The following is a 15,208-nucleotide window of genomic DNA, read 5'->3' on the forward strand; positions in this document are numbered from 1 at the left end:
CCCACTTCAGGCCACAGGTCTATTCAGTACTGATAAATAAAGCACAGTCCCGTCCTCAATGATTTTTTTGCGTGTTTTAGATTTTTATTACAGAAGAATTCAGATCTATACAAAAATAAAGAGGATGGCATAATGACCCCCCCACACACACACATATCAGCAGCTTCAGTCATTATCAGTATAGGGCCAGGGTCATTTTTCTCTACCTCTCAATCACTTTCCCCTTTTTTCTTGTTTCGAAGTAAATCCTACACATCCTTTACATTTTAACTATAAGAATTTTAAAAGTCATATCCCAAATAGTACATCATACTTTGAAAATAAAATGTAATTCTTTAATGTTTTCAAATATCAAGTCTTTGCTTCCCTCAGTGGTTCCCAAATATTTGTGTGTTTTTTTTTAATTGGTTTCTTTCAATTAGAATCCAAACAATGGCTACACAGGGAGTTTAGTTACCCTACATCAAATTCTCTCTTTTTTCTCTCTGAAATTGAGATGATATTTAAATACCTAAAAGTTAATCATTTTAAAGTGTAAAATTCAATGGCAATTGGTACATTCTCAATTGCTGTGCAATCATCACCAAGTTTTACTTTCCAACTTTTAAAAAATCATCTCTAAATTCCCTGTGGGCTCATTGGTATAGAATTTACCTACAAGGCAGGAGATGTGGGTTGGATCCCTGGGTCAGGAAGATCGCCTGGAGAAGGAAATGGCAACCCACTCTAGTATTCTTGCCTAGGAAATCCCATGGACAGAGGAGCCCCGATGGGCTACAGTCCCTGGGGGTTGCCAAAAAGAGTCAGACACAACTAAATGACTAAAGAAACAGTGAGACCCCATACCCGTTAAGCTCTCACTCTGCACTACTGCCTTTCCCCAACACTAAGAAGTAGTTGCTAATATGCTTTCTCTGGCTCCAGATTTAATGTCTGCACATTTTCTATAAAGGGAATCATACCGTATGTGATCTTTCGTCCCTGGCTTCATCCACGTAGCTTGATGCTTTCACGGTTCATCCACGGGGTGCGTGAGTCAGTCCTTCATTCCTTTTCATGGCTGAATTCCACTGGCTGAATTCGGTCCATTGTCTGAAGATATCATACTGTGTTTATCCATTTGTCAGTTGCTGGTCATTTGTCTGTTTCAGGTTTCGAGGGGTCATGCTACTGCAAACATTCAGGTACAGGCTGTCATGTGAAAATGCATTTTCATTTTTCTTGGGTGTGTACATGGGAGTGGAGTTGCTGGGTCATATGGTAACTCTACCTTTCATTCTTTGAGGAACCACCAAGCTGATTTCCACAGCAGCTGCACCGTTTTATTTTCGCCAGCAGTGTATGAGGGTTCTAACTACTCCGTATTCTTGACAACACTGGTTGTTTATTTATCATTATTATTGGTATTATATATTATTAAAGCACATGTAACCTGAAGCAATGGCACCCACTCCAGTACTCTTGCCTGGAAAATCCCACGGATGGAGGAGCCTGGTGGGCTGCAGTCCATGGGGTCGCTAAGAGTCGGACACGACTGAGCGACTTCACTTGCACTTTTCACTTTCACACATTGGAGAAGGAAATGGCAACCCACTCCAATGTTCTTGCCTGGAGAATCCCAGCAACTTAGCAGCAGTAGCAGCATATACTATTATCATTATCATCATTATTCTAGTAGATATCAGGTGGTATCTCATTGTGCTTTTTACTTACATTTCTCTATGTATGAATGATGGTCAGATTTGTTTCTGACCAGGTGGCCTCCCTGGTGTCTCCAGTAAAAAGAACCCTCCTGCCAATGCAGGAGATGCAAGAGACACAGGTTTGATTCTTGGGTTGGGAAGATTCTCTGGAGGAGGAAATGGCAACCCACTCCAGTATTCTTGCCTGGGAAATTCTACAGACAGAGGAGCCTGGTGGGCTAGAATCCTTGGGGTCGGACACAACTGAGCACACACACACACACACACACACACACACACATACAGATTTTGTTCAGTCCTTACCAGCCATTTGTGTATCTTCTTTGGAAATGATATTCAAGTCCTCTGTTTAATTTTTCATTGGATTGTCTTATTGTTGAGTTGTAAGTATTCTTTAAGTATTCTAGATACAATTTTCCCATCAGGTATTTGATTTGTAAATATTTTCTCTCATTTTGTAATTTGTCTTTTTGCTCTCTTGATAGTGTCTTTTGATGCAAAAAAATTCTAATTTTGGAAAAGTTCAATTTATCTCCTTTTTTGTTGGTGCTCATGATTTTTGGTGTCAGATTTTAGAATCTGTTGCCAAATCCAAGGATGTTAATTTTGCTTTTCTCTGATATTTATGGGTTTAGTTGTTAGTTTGAACTATTTTGAGTAAAGTTTTAAAAAATATACATTTCTTTATTTAGCTGCACAGAGTCTTAGCTGCCGCACGTGAGAGCTAGTTCCCTGACCAGGGATTGAACCTGAGCCCCCTGCATTGGGGTGTGAAGCTCTAGCCATTGAACCACCAGGGAAATCTTTGAGCTAAGTTTTATACATGGTTTGAGATAGAAGTCCACCTGACCCACTCTGTTACAAAGAATAAAGCACAATATGTATTTTAACTGCCAGTTTACTCATTAGTGCCCGTTACTACACTCAAAACTCTTTGAGAGTGGGGACTCTGACACTTTTGTACAGGAATATATTCTCAATAAGATTACAGGAGTTAAGCCTGAATATACATTGAAAGGACTGATGCTGAGCAAACTTTGGGAGTTGGTGATGGACAGGGAAGCCTGGCATGCTACAGCCCATGGGATCACAAAGAGTCGGATGTGACTTAGCAACTGAACAACAACAACAGGGGTTAACACAAAGTGGGCACTCAGTAAATGCTTAGTGAGTGAGTAAGTACTGCATTTTGGACTCTTTTGTTGACCATGATGGCTACTCCATTTCTTCTGAGGGATTCCTGCCCGCAGTAGTAGATATAATGGTCATCTGAGTTAAATTCACCCATTCCAGTCCATTTTAGTTCGCTGATTCCTAGAATGTCAACGTTCACCCTTGCCATCTCTTGTTTGACCACTTCCAATTTGCCTTGATTCATGGACCTCACATTCCAGGTTCCTATGCAATATTGCTCTTTACAGCATCGGATCTTGCTTCTATCACCAGTCACATCCACAACTGGGTATTGTTTTTGCTTTGGCTCCATCCCTACATTCTTTCTGGAGTTATTTCTCCACTTATCTCCAGTAGCATATTGGGCACCTAATGACCTGGGGAGTTCCTCTTTCAGTATTCTATCATTTTGCCTTTTCATACTGTTCATGGGGTTCTCAAGGCAAGCATACTGAAGTGGCTTGCCACTCCCTTCTCCAGTGGACCACATGCTGTCAGACCTCTCCACCATGACCTGCCCGTGTTGTGTTGCCCTGCAGGCATGGCTTGGTTTCATTGAGTTAGACAAGGCTGTGGTCCTAGTGTGATTAGATTGACTAGTGTTCTGTGAGTATGGTTTCAATGTGTCTGACCTCTGATGCCCTCTTGCAACACCTACCATCTTACTAGGGTTTCTAATATCACTGTTATCCAAGTCTATGCCCCAACCAGTAACGCTGAAGAAACTGAAGTTGAACGGTTTTATGAAGACGTACAAGACCTTTTAGAACTAACACCCAAAAAAGATGTCCTTTTCATTATAGGGCACTGGAATGCAAAAGTAGGAAGTCAAGAAACACCTGGAGTAACAGGAGAATTTGCCCCTGGAATGTGGAATGAAGCAGGGCAAAGACTAATAGAGTTTTGCCAAGAAAATGCACTGGTCATAGCAAACACCCTCTTCCAACAACACAAGAGAAGACTCTACACATGGACATGACCAGATGGTCAACACCAAAATCAGATTGATTCTATTCTTTGCAGCCAAAGATGGAGAAGCTCTATCCAGTCAACAAAAACAAGACCAGGAGCTGACTGTGGCTCAGATCATGAACTCCTTATTACCAAATTCAGACTGAAATTGAGGTAGGGAAAACCACTAGACCATTCAGGTATGACCTAAATCAAATCCCTTATGATTATACAGTTGAAGTGAGAAATAGATTTAAAGGCCTAGATCTGATAGATAGAGTGCCTGATGAACTATGGACTGAAGTTCCTGACATTGTAGAGGAGACAGGGATCAAGACCATCCCCATGGAAACGAAATGCAAAAAAGCAAAATGGCTGTCTGTGGAGGCCTTACAAATAGCTGTGAAAAGAAAAGAAGCGAAAAGCAAAGGAGAAAAGGAAAGCTATAAGCATCTGAATGCAGAGTTCCAGAGAATAGCAAGAAGAGATAAGAAAGCCTTCTTCAGTGATCAATGCAAAGAAATAGAGGAAAACAACAGAATGGGAAAGACTAGAGATCTCGTCAAGAAAATTAGAGATACCAAGGGAACATTTCATGCAAAGATGGGCTCGATCAAGGACAGAAATGGTATGGACCTAACAGAAGCAGAAGATATTAAGACGAGGAGGCAAGAATACACAGAAGAACTGTACAAAATAGATCTTCACGACCCAGATAATCATGATGATGTGATCACTAATCTAGAGCCAGACATCTTGGAATGTGCAGTCAAGTGGGCCTTAGAAAGTATCACTACAAACAAAGCTAGTGGAGGTGAAGGCATTCCAGTTGAGCTGTTTCAAATCCTGAAAGGTGATGCTGTGAAAGTGCTGCACTCAATATGCCAGCAAATATGGAAAACTCAGCAGTGGCCTCAGGACTGGAAAAGGTCAGTTTTCATTCCAATCCCAAAGAAAGACAATACCAAAGAATGGTCAAACTACCGCACAATTGCACTCATCTCACATACTAGTAAAGTAATGCTCAAAATTCTCCAAGTCAGACTTCAGCAGTACGTGAACTGTGAACTTCCAGATGTTCAAGCTGGTTTTAGAAAAGGCAGAGGAACCAGAGATCAAATTGCCATCATCCGCTGGATCATGGAAAAAGCAAGAGAGTTCCAGAAAAACATCTATTTCTTCTTTCTTGACTATGCCAAAGCCTTTGACTGTGTGGATCACAATCAACTGTGGAAAATTCTGAAAGAGATGGGAATACCAGACCACCTAACCTGCCTCTTGAGGAATCTGTATGCAGGTCAGGAAGCAACAGTTAGAACTGGACATGGAACAACAGACTGGTTCCAAATAGGAAAAGGAGTACGTCAAGGCTGTCTATTGTCACCCTGCTTTTTTAACTTATATGCAGAGTACATCATGAGAAACGCTGGACTGGAAGAAACAAAAGCTGGAATCAAGATTGCCAGGAGAAATATCAATAACCTCAGATATGCAGATGACACCACCCTTATGGCAGAAAGTGAAGAGGAGCTAAAAAGCCTCTTGATGAAAGTGAAAGAGGAGAGTGAAAAAGTTGGCTCAAAGCTCAACATTCAGAAAAAGAAGATCCTGGAATCCGGTCCCATCACTTCATGGGAAATAGATGGGCAAACAGTGGAAACAGTGTCAGACTTCATTTTCTGGGGCTCCAAAATCACTGCAGATGGTGACTGCAGCCATGAAATTAAAAGATGCTTACTCCTTGGAAGAAAAGTTATGACCAATCTAGACAGTATATTCAAAAGCAGAGACATTACTTTGCCAACTAAAGTCCGTCTGGTCAACGCTATGGTTTTCCCTGTGGTCATGTATGGATGTTAGAGTTGGACTGTGAAGAAGGCTGAGCGCCGAAGAATTGATGCATTTGAACTGTGGTGTTGGAGAAGACTCTTGAGAGTCCCTTGGACTGCAAGGAGATCCAACCAGTCCATTCTGAAGGAGATCAACCCTGGGATTTCTTTGGAAGGAATGATGCTAAAGCTGAAGCTCTAGTACTTTGGCCACCTCATGCGAAGAGTTAACTCATTGGAAAAGACTCTGATGCTGGGAGGGATCGGGGGCAGGAGAAGAAGGGGATGACAGAGGATGAGATGGCTGGATGGCATCACGGACTCGATGGACATGAGTCTGAGTGAACTTCGGGAGATGGTGATGGACAGGGAGGCCTGGTGTGCTGCGATTCATGGGGTCTCAAAGAGTCCGACATGACTGAGCGATTGAACTGAACTGAACTGAGTGAGTAAGTGTTGGCTTAAAGCTCAACATTCAGAAAACTAAGATCATGGCATCTGGTCCCATCACTTCATGGCAAATAGATGGGCAAACAGTGGCTGACTTTATTTTAATTTGGGGGGCTCAGTGAATAGCTGTAAATGGACAGAATATTCATCAGACACCTTGATTACAGCACTGAGGCGACATGGATCTACACACACCTGGCCCATGGAGGACGTTCAGTAAGTCCTTGCCCAGCCCCGCCATTCCCTGCAGCCCACCCTCAGGCTGCCCTCATGCTGTGGAGCAGCCTCCCTTGCTTCCCTCTTTCCTACAAGTACATCTTCCTGCCTCCTGCCCTCCTCTTCACCCAGCCAGCTTAGTCCTCTCCTTATGATCCAGGCTGGATGCCACCTCCTGCAGGAAGCCTTCCTGGTGCCCGTGAAGCAGCCCCACCAGCATAGTCTTCCAGCAGCTATGGATCCCTATCAGAGTGAAGGTGTCTCCATGCCCTGCAGGCTTGAGGAGCAGGGCTCTTACGGAATTCAGGTTTGGGCTACTGGCCACCAAGAATCCAGTACTGGAGAGACAAGTGTTGGTTGGAGAAGGAAAGCTTGCTTTATTCAAGAGTCTGGCAACATGGGGAGAAGTTGGATTCATTTCCTAGAACCAATTCCTAAGACTCTGGTTGACCATGAAAGTTTTTAAAGGGAAAAAGGGGATGTAATCTCAGTTAACCATCGAGGTAAAGGGTCAGATTCTTCATCTCCCACTGAGTACACACCTGTGGACTCCTTGTGACCTTTTTTAGACACTGTCTTGTTCACAGCATCTGCTCCCCAGATACCAAAGGGGAATCTGGGGAAAGGGTCTAGTCACCTGATAATTCCTTATTCTTCATTTCTACTTCTTTAATCAAAGAAAAGAATCCACAGATTAGTTAAGGCACTGTGTGATCAAAAGCTTTTGAAAGGGGTGCTTAGACCAGATATTAGTTAAGTATGAGGGCACCTGGTGAAAAGTTTTAAGCTATAGTTTTGGAGTTCTCTGGTGGTACAGTGATTAGGAATCCGCCTGTCAATGCAGGGGGCACAGGTTTGATCCCTGGTCTGGGAAGATCTCACATGCCATGGAGAAACTAAGCCTGTGCTCCATAACAGGAGAAGCCGCTGCTGGAGAAGCCCTCATGCCGCAAAAAGAGTAGCCCCCACTCGCCGCAACTAGAGAAGGCCGGTGGGTAGCGATGAAGACCCAGAGCAACCAGAAAGAATTCATATGCGTAGCTTTGCTACAGAGAAAGACAAAAAGGTTGCTGTCAGCCACCTGCTTCCTGCAAAGAGGGGCTTAAGGGGCTCACAAGGTCAGGCCCAGGAACCTCCACAGCCCAGCCCTGGCGCACTACCTGGCATGTGAGACAGCTGCAGATGCGAATGGATAATTAGTGAATTAAGGAGGGTTAGCCTGAGGGGTCTAGAAGCTGAGGAAGGGGCACTCATCACAGGGAGAAGCGAATGGAGGAGAGAAAACCAGACCTGCTGTGAGGTGGCAGAAAGGCAGGCAGGCCCCGAGTCAAGCGAACAAACGTTCAAGTTTTTTCTCACTTCCTAGGCATAGATTTGTGACCTCCATCTGCCAAAATTCTCCATCTCCAGGGACTATCACCCGGACGACATCCTTCCCCAGCTGGGTGCAACGAAAGTCTTCACCCGCAAGGCTGACCTGGCAGGATTGACAGGGGCCCAGAACTGGGCAGTTTCGCAGGTAGGTCTTTAAACTTCCGACAATTCGTCCTCTGCATCAAAGCTTGAAATGTGGAAGGTCAGGCAGATTTTGGATAATCTTGAATTTGCAAAATAACTGCATGTCTCATTATAAAATCACCCTCACTCTAAAATCCTCAAGCCAAGGACAGCTGTGGTCCAACAGTGCTGGGGACTGGTCCCCATTTTCCCTAAATGTAATGTGACCCAGAAAGCAGTCACTGGAAGGACTCTGCTGTGGGGTCAGCAGTGAATCCCCACCCTCCAAAGGGAGGTTCCCCTGGTGGCCCAGAGGGCAAAGAAACTATCTGCAATGAGAGACCCAGGTTGGATCCCTGGGTTGGGAAGATCGCCTAGAGAAGGGAATGGCCACCCATTCCACTATTCTGGCTGGGAAATCCCAGGGACAGAGGAGTCTGGCGAGCTATAGTCCATGGGGTTCCAGAGAGTCAGACACCACTGAGCGACTAACACTGTTTCAACTTTCATGCTCCAATTATAGTCCATGGCAGCAAATAACTAAAGTCCTCTACCCTTGAATCCTGTCATTTTTAAAAGGAACATGATACTTCTTGGCTCATGTGCAGAGCCCAGCAGTGACTAACAATGGCTCAGGGCTATTGCGATGAAAATGCACTATGAGCAACTAGAGAAGAACACCAGGGGTCCTGGTACTGCGGTCCTAGAAGCAGAGAAAGTGAAAGAAAGTGAAACTGCTCAGTCGTGTCCGACTCTTTGCGACCCCGTGGACTGTAACCCACCAGGCCCCTCCATCCATGGGAGTCTCCAGGCAAGAATACTGGAGTGGCTTGCCATTTCCTTCTCCAGGGGATCTTTGTGACCCAGGGATCGAACCCAGGTCTCCTGCATTGCAGGCAGACGTGTTAACCTCTGAGCCACAGAGAAGCTAGAGTGAATCCAGGAGTCGGGGCGGGGGGGGTGGGGGGGGCGGTTGGGGAGCGGCGGGTCGGTGATTGGGCAGCCCTGCAGTCTCCCCCACACCCCACCTGCCAGAGGACCTGGTAAAGGAGTCACAAGGGCTATGGGGCCTTATGGTCCGGGGCTGGGAAGCCAATCCGAGGCAAGGTAGCTGAGGGGTCAGGGACACGTCAGCAGGGGCAAGAGAGGAGCAGAAAGCAGTGCCGCTCATCTGCTGCTTCGACCTGGCTGGACTGTGGACAGTTGCTGAAATAAAAGTGCCTTGACATGGTCCCTCCCCCTGCACTAGGGGGTGTTTGGGGGACAGCAGAGTCTCTGGACTCAGACACAGAGGAATCCAGATCAGGGAGCCCCTGCGCTTTACTTCTCTGACCCAGGGCCCAGGACTTACTGCCTTTGACTGCGCTTTGCACAGCCATGGGTCACGTCTATGTGAACCAGCGAAGAGGTCTGCTGGGTGGACAAACTGACAGGCCAGCGGCAGAAGGTGGATGAAAGTCTGTTCCCTTAGAGGCGCTAGGCGACTGCTCACCTCCGCCCAGCCCATCTCCGGTGGGTACTGCTCTGGTGTCCCGACAGGTGGACGTGGGGGAGCTGGGCACAGAAGCAGCTGCTGCCACAGAAGTAAAGTTAACCTGTTCTCTGGATTCATATGCCCAATGACCATGGTGCATTTAAACAGGCCATTTCTTTTTTCCATACTCGGCAAAGATTCTCAGAGCATCATCTTTTTGGACAAAGTCATCAACCCCAGTGAAGCCTAGAGCTCCACTCTGCGTGGTAAGGAACTGGGTGCCCAGGTCCCTCGGCACAGCCTGTCCCCACCTGCTCACCCCTGGAAAGGTGAGTGACTCTGCTGGGGGCTCCACATGCAAGGGGAGTCTGTGTCCTGGTCACGAGGAGGCTCCAAGACCTTCACAGCAATAAACCTCCTTCCTGGGACGCACTCCTTCCTGTGTGTCTCCACCTTTTTCTGCCTGACTCCACGCCCTGCTGCTGCCTGGTCCCCGAGGATAAGCCCCTGACCTCCCACACATGCTCGGCCCACCCCAGACCCTGGATCCCTCTGCCTCAGCCTCCCAAACCAGCCCAGGAGCAGGCTTTGTGCCTGTGATCAAATCCACTGGACCACAGGCCTAGAACAGGAAGGGGCCCTGCTGCCTGCTGCCCACTTCCAGGGGCTCTGGGTCCATGCCCAGGTTCACTCCTTCCTCCCCAGGGCCTGGGATGTGCCCTCGTGACCACCAGCAGGGGCTTTAACCCTGACCTCTGCTGGCACAACCCTGGGCGTCCCCATCCTGCAGCTGAGCTGGGCCCTCCTCCCCCCAGGCCAACCCCTCTGCCCCCAGCACCCTATCATGGGAGACCAGCTACTTTCAAAAGAGTGAAAGAGGCAAGTGAAAAACCTGGCTTAAAACCCAACATTCAGGAAACTAAGATCATGGCATCCAGTTCCATCACTTCATGGCAAATAGATGTGGAAAAAATGGAAAGTGACAAACTTTATTTTCTTGGGCTCCAAACTCACCGGAAAGTGGTTTCAGCCATGAAATTAAAAGATGCTTACTCCTTGGAAGAAAAGCTATGACAAACCTAGATGGCATATTAATAGGCAGACACATCACTTTTTACCGACAAAGGTCTATGTAGTCAAAGCTATGGTTTTTCCAGTGGTCATGTGTGTATGTGAGAGCTGGACATAAAGAAGGAGAAATACTGAAGAATTGATGCTTTTGAACTGTGGGGCTGGAGAAAACTCTTGAGAGTCCTTTGGACAGCAAGGAGATCAAACAAGTCAATCCTAAAGGAAATCAACCCTGAATATTCATTGGAAGGGCTGATGCTGAAGCTCCAATACTTTGGCCACCTGATGTGAAGAACTGACTCATTGGAAAAGATCCTGATGCTGGGAAAGATTGAAGGTGGGAGGAGAAGCAGATGACAGAGGGTGAGATGGTTAAATGGCATCATCGACTCAATGGACATGAATTTGAGCAAGCTCCAGGAGACAGTGAAGGACAGGGAAGCCTAGCATGCTGCAGTCCACAGGATCGCAAAGAGGGAAACAGGACTGAGCGACTGAACAATGACAAACACAGCCAAAGGCTTTTGCATAGTCAGTGAAGCAGAAGTAGATGCTTTTCTGGAATTTCCCTGCTTTCTCTACGATCCAACGAATATTGGGCAATTTGTTATCTCGTTCCTCTGTTCTTACTAAAACCAGCTTGTATATCTGGAAGTTCTTGGTTCATTTACGGCTGAAGCCTAGCTTGAAGGTTTCTGAGCACAACCTTACTAACATGTGACATGCTGAAACTGTACAACAGTTTGAACACTCTTTGGCATTGCCCTTCTTTGGGGTGGAATGAAAACTGACTTTTTCCAGTTTTGTGCCCACTACTGAGTTTTTCAAATTTGCTGATGTATTGAGTACAGCACTTTAACAGCATCGACTTTTAGGATTTCAAATAGCTCAGCTGGAATTCTGTCACCCCCTCTAACTTTGTTCGTAGTAATGCTTCCTCAGTCTCACTTGACTTCACCCTCTAGGATATTAGGCTCTTGGTGAGTGATCCCATAGAAGACGGAAGAAGTTAATCAGAGATGATGAGGTGGGGATGGATAGGATGCCACACACAAGAGAGGAGCCCTTTGACCAGAGGCATGGCACACCTTCCATTCTAGACAGAGGACAAGAGGGTGAGAGTGTGGCCCTAATCACGTGACCAGAGGTGAGGGAGCTCCCCTCAAATGACTCCTGCTTTCCCTGTGCTACAGAGAGATGCTATCTACTTACTTGGAGATGCAAATGCAGAAGTCTGGGAGGGAGGAGACAGGGAGACATCAGGAAACCTCAGAGTTTTAGCAGACAGGATAGGGAGCCGGAGGTCAGGTCATTGACCTGTGTAGCAGTGTGATTTCCAGTATCTCAGCAGTGCAGACATAGACATGAAGAGGGCAGAGGATGCTCTGGAAGTCATAGTTTCCCCTGGTTACAGGGATGAAGGAAGCAAGAGTGGCTGGCACAAAGGAGAAATAATTCTATTGAAAATAAGGACCAGAGAGTTTTCCAAATGACGGGATTTTATGTTTCAGACTGGGGAAATCAGGAGGGATGATAGGAGAGTCTAATGGGGAAAGATAGAGTAATCTGGAAACAAGACGGTACTTTGAGTTTGAATAGGCAATGGTGCCTTGAGCTTGAATACACAGGATGACTTGTATATGGCTGTATTTCCCCCTGCCTGCAGTTATCCATGGTGACTTTGGAGTCAGCAGGCTTCAGCTGAAATCTTGGGTTGACATTTAATAGTCACACAGCCTCGGCCAAGTTACCTGACCCTGTGAACTACTACTGCCCTTAAATGACCAGAGAGCATCTTCCCCAAAAGACCAGCCGTTAGCAACTATCACTGTCGCTGCTACTGCTCTGATTGCTATAGTCGTTCAGTGGCTAAGTCATGTTCGACCCTTTCCGACCTCATGGACTGTAACGCACAGGCCACACATTTCACAGGCTGGATTCCACAGACCCACCCCACTGCCTGCCCTCACAGCCAAACCAGACACCTGCTCTGGCATCTAAGTGTATGAAGTCCTATTGGCCCCATGGTGCTGCATAACGGCTGTGGTTTAGATGACCGAGGAGCACACTGAAGCAGCTGCCACCATGGGCATCAAGATTCATTTCTCTGCTAGGAGCACCTAATCCATCACTGTGCATTTCAACAGTCTCTTCCTGATGGTCATCAGTTTCCAGGACAGCCAGAGCATCCTCTTTCTGGGCAAAGTTGTCAATCCCAATAAGCAATGGAAGTAAAATCACAATTTGCAAAGAAAACTGTACCAGGACTTCCCAGAAAGACATGCCATACCCAACAGGTACTCTCTAAGTCCAGAATGGATTTACAGCAGCTTCTTAAGCCCCCTGTGTACCCATTAAGGCCACAGCAAACTGATTTAAGAGGAACAGCAGAGACTCGTGGGCTGCAAAGCTAAGACCACTGACCTATCATGCTGTTTGTAAACTCTGATCACACTTTCTATCACCCTAAAGGCACTATGAAGTAACTCCAGCAAATGAAATCCTGTATTTCTCCTAACTTCCCCGTTTGAGACATTACTGAGATGCTGTCAAAACGATGGGCCCTCCCATTCAGCAAGTTTTAAGACCAGATTTGTTTGTGTGATCCATGGGGTCCTCTGGTGGTCTGAGTGAGGTACTGCAACGCCAAGAAGGTAGAATTCCTGGCTGAGGCTGGTGGTCCCCAGCAAAAGTGCGGTAAATAAGAGAGTCAGGATGTCTGGACTCTAAACCCAGCTGAGTTCTGGAATGCCGAGTGAGCCTGTGGAGCTGCCTTGCGCTCCCTGAACCTCTGTGATCTGTGCGTGAAGCTCTGTAAACTCATGCTCACTAGTAAAATGGTTAACCTTGAGTCTGCTTGGATGCAATCCACCCACTTCCTCAGACCCAGTGTTTTCTTCACACAGTTCAACACTGCTCTGCCTAGGTGGAACGGCACACAGTTAGGAGACAATCGAGGGAATTAAGGTGAAGAGTGTAGTTGGTCAAGGGATATAGATCAGGGGATAGAGATCTGAAAATAGAGGGAAAGGGACGTTTCGAGACACAGCTAGGAGATACCATAGATTAGACTGAGGGATCAGTTATTGATGAAGAGGTCAGGACAGTCTGCAGCAAAGATGACACTCAGGTTGCCAGCTTGGGAGCTTAGGAAACTGGAGGGAGCCATTTGGAGAGACGGTAACACAGGAGGAGGAGGATATGGGAGGGAGAGGATGAGCTCCTGATTATAGACCTGCGATGCCTGGCATCGTGGCCCGCATCCGCGACGGAAAGAACAGTCAGCATTTGCTTCTAGGGACCTGGCGTTGAGTAAGGAAGTCTGAGCAGGACCCGGAAATGTGCTAACGGGGGAGGGACGAGACTTCTGGTGACAGCGTGGACAGCAGGGAGCCTGGGGCCCCGTGACCAGGCATGACCACACTGCAGGGACAAGAGAGAGGAAGAGGGCCCCCAAAGAGACGGAAAAGGACGGGGAGGGGGGTCACAGGGACACGGTGGGAGAGAGAAAGGGCAAAGAGCGCTCACAGGACAGGCTGGACACACCAAGTGGGGGTCTTTGGTGACTTGCAGGAGCAGTGACAGTTGAGATGTGGGAGGAGAAAGCAGGTGGTAGAATTTCAGGGAGAATGAGCCATGCACAAGCGGTGCAGCAAGGGGAGACATTTCTTTCCAGCAATTCTGCATCAAAAAAAAAAAAAAAAGACAGACAAGGGGGAGCTAGAGGGGATATAAAGGAAGACATTTTTTTGAGATTCAAAGGTTTTTAAATGATTACTTGTCTTCCTGAGGAGTTGCTCCTCTAAAATCAAATCATTTGGATTATAAACATTCAGGAAAATGAACGTGTTTAAAAGACGGTGTGGGGAATTCCCTGGTGGTCCAGTGGTTAGGACTCAAAGCTCTCATTTCTGGGGCCCAGGTTCAGTCCTTGGTCAGGGAACCAAGATTCATAAGTCTTACAGCACAGCCAAAATAGAGTTATTTAAATAAAATAAAATAAGGTGTATATTTACTCCTCTCTGACCTTTATTCCCTCAAAATGATGATATGAAAACCATGCACATACATCAGATATACTTCAATGTTAAAAAAATCTACATAGGAGAAAGATTTTTTCCTTAAAAAAGGTGTAAGTAAAGTGTTAGTCACTCAGTTGTGTCTGACTCTTTGGGACCCCATTGACTTTAGTCCACCAGACTCCTCTGCCCAGGGGATTTCCCAGGCAAGAGTACTGGAATGAGTTGCCATTACCTTTTCCAGGGCATCTTTCCAACCCAGAGATCAAACCCGGGTCTCCCACATTGCAGGCAGATTCTTTACTGTCTGAGCCACTAGGGAAGTAAGTAAAAAAAAAAAAAAAAAAAAGGCAATAGAACACATATATTTAAAAAAAGTAAAGTTAAGTGAAAAGTGAGCATGTTTGAATGCTGATGATAACAAGCCTAGAGAGAAAAAAATAGTTGACAAGTCACAGAAGGAATGTATTAATCCACAGATATCCATCAAGATGGTTTCAGCGTTAATGGGGCCTTGAACGGCAGGGGACCTGCAGAGACAACCAGTGTGAGGTTTCCTGTCTCATGGGTGGACAGTCACCAGGAGACCCTGGCCCTAGTGTCCTGGGAGATGCTGGGAAACAGGATCCCAGGAAGATCTAGGCCCACAGCGATCCCTGGAGGGAGAGTTGACCCTGACTCAACTAGCCAAGCTGAGTCTGCCTGCCCCTGGGCTTCCCAGGTGGCGCAGATGGGAAAGAACATGCCTGCAATGAGGGAGACCTGGGATTGATCCCTGGTGAAGATCCCCTGGAGAACAAAACAGCAACCCAATCCAGTGTTCTT

General features: G+C 46.5%; 1 long non-coding RNA gene across 3 annotated transcripts; it reads left to right on the plus strand.

The window, feature by feature from the left end:
• The first annotated feature begins 3,679 nt into the window (after positions 1-3,679).
• LOC138423468 (uncharacterized) lies at positions 3,680-13,215 on the plus strand. Of its 3 annotated transcripts, none has more exons than XR_011250273.1 (3): positions 3,680-4,001; positions 7,689-7,841; positions 9,491-13,215. It is a non-coding gene; the product is annotated as an uncharacterized lncRNA (long non-coding RNA). The 3 variants fall into 3 exon arrangements; XR_011250272.1 differs by lacking the exon at positions 3,680-4,001 and adding an exon at positions 6,474-7,313; XR_011250271.1 differs by lacking the exon at positions 3,680-4,001 and having other exon boundaries at positions 7,503-7,841.
• Positions 13,216-15,208: the final 1,993 nt, after the last annotated feature.

This window comes from Ovis canadensis, chromosome 18, assembly GCF_042477335.2.
Source record: "Ovis canadensis isolate MfBH-ARS-UI-01 breed Bighorn chromosome 18, ARS-UI_OviCan_v2, whole genome shotgun sequence".
NCBI classification, from domain to species: domain Eukaryota; kingdom Metazoa; phylum Chordata; class Mammalia; order Artiodactyla; family Bovidae; genus Ovis; species Ovis canadensis.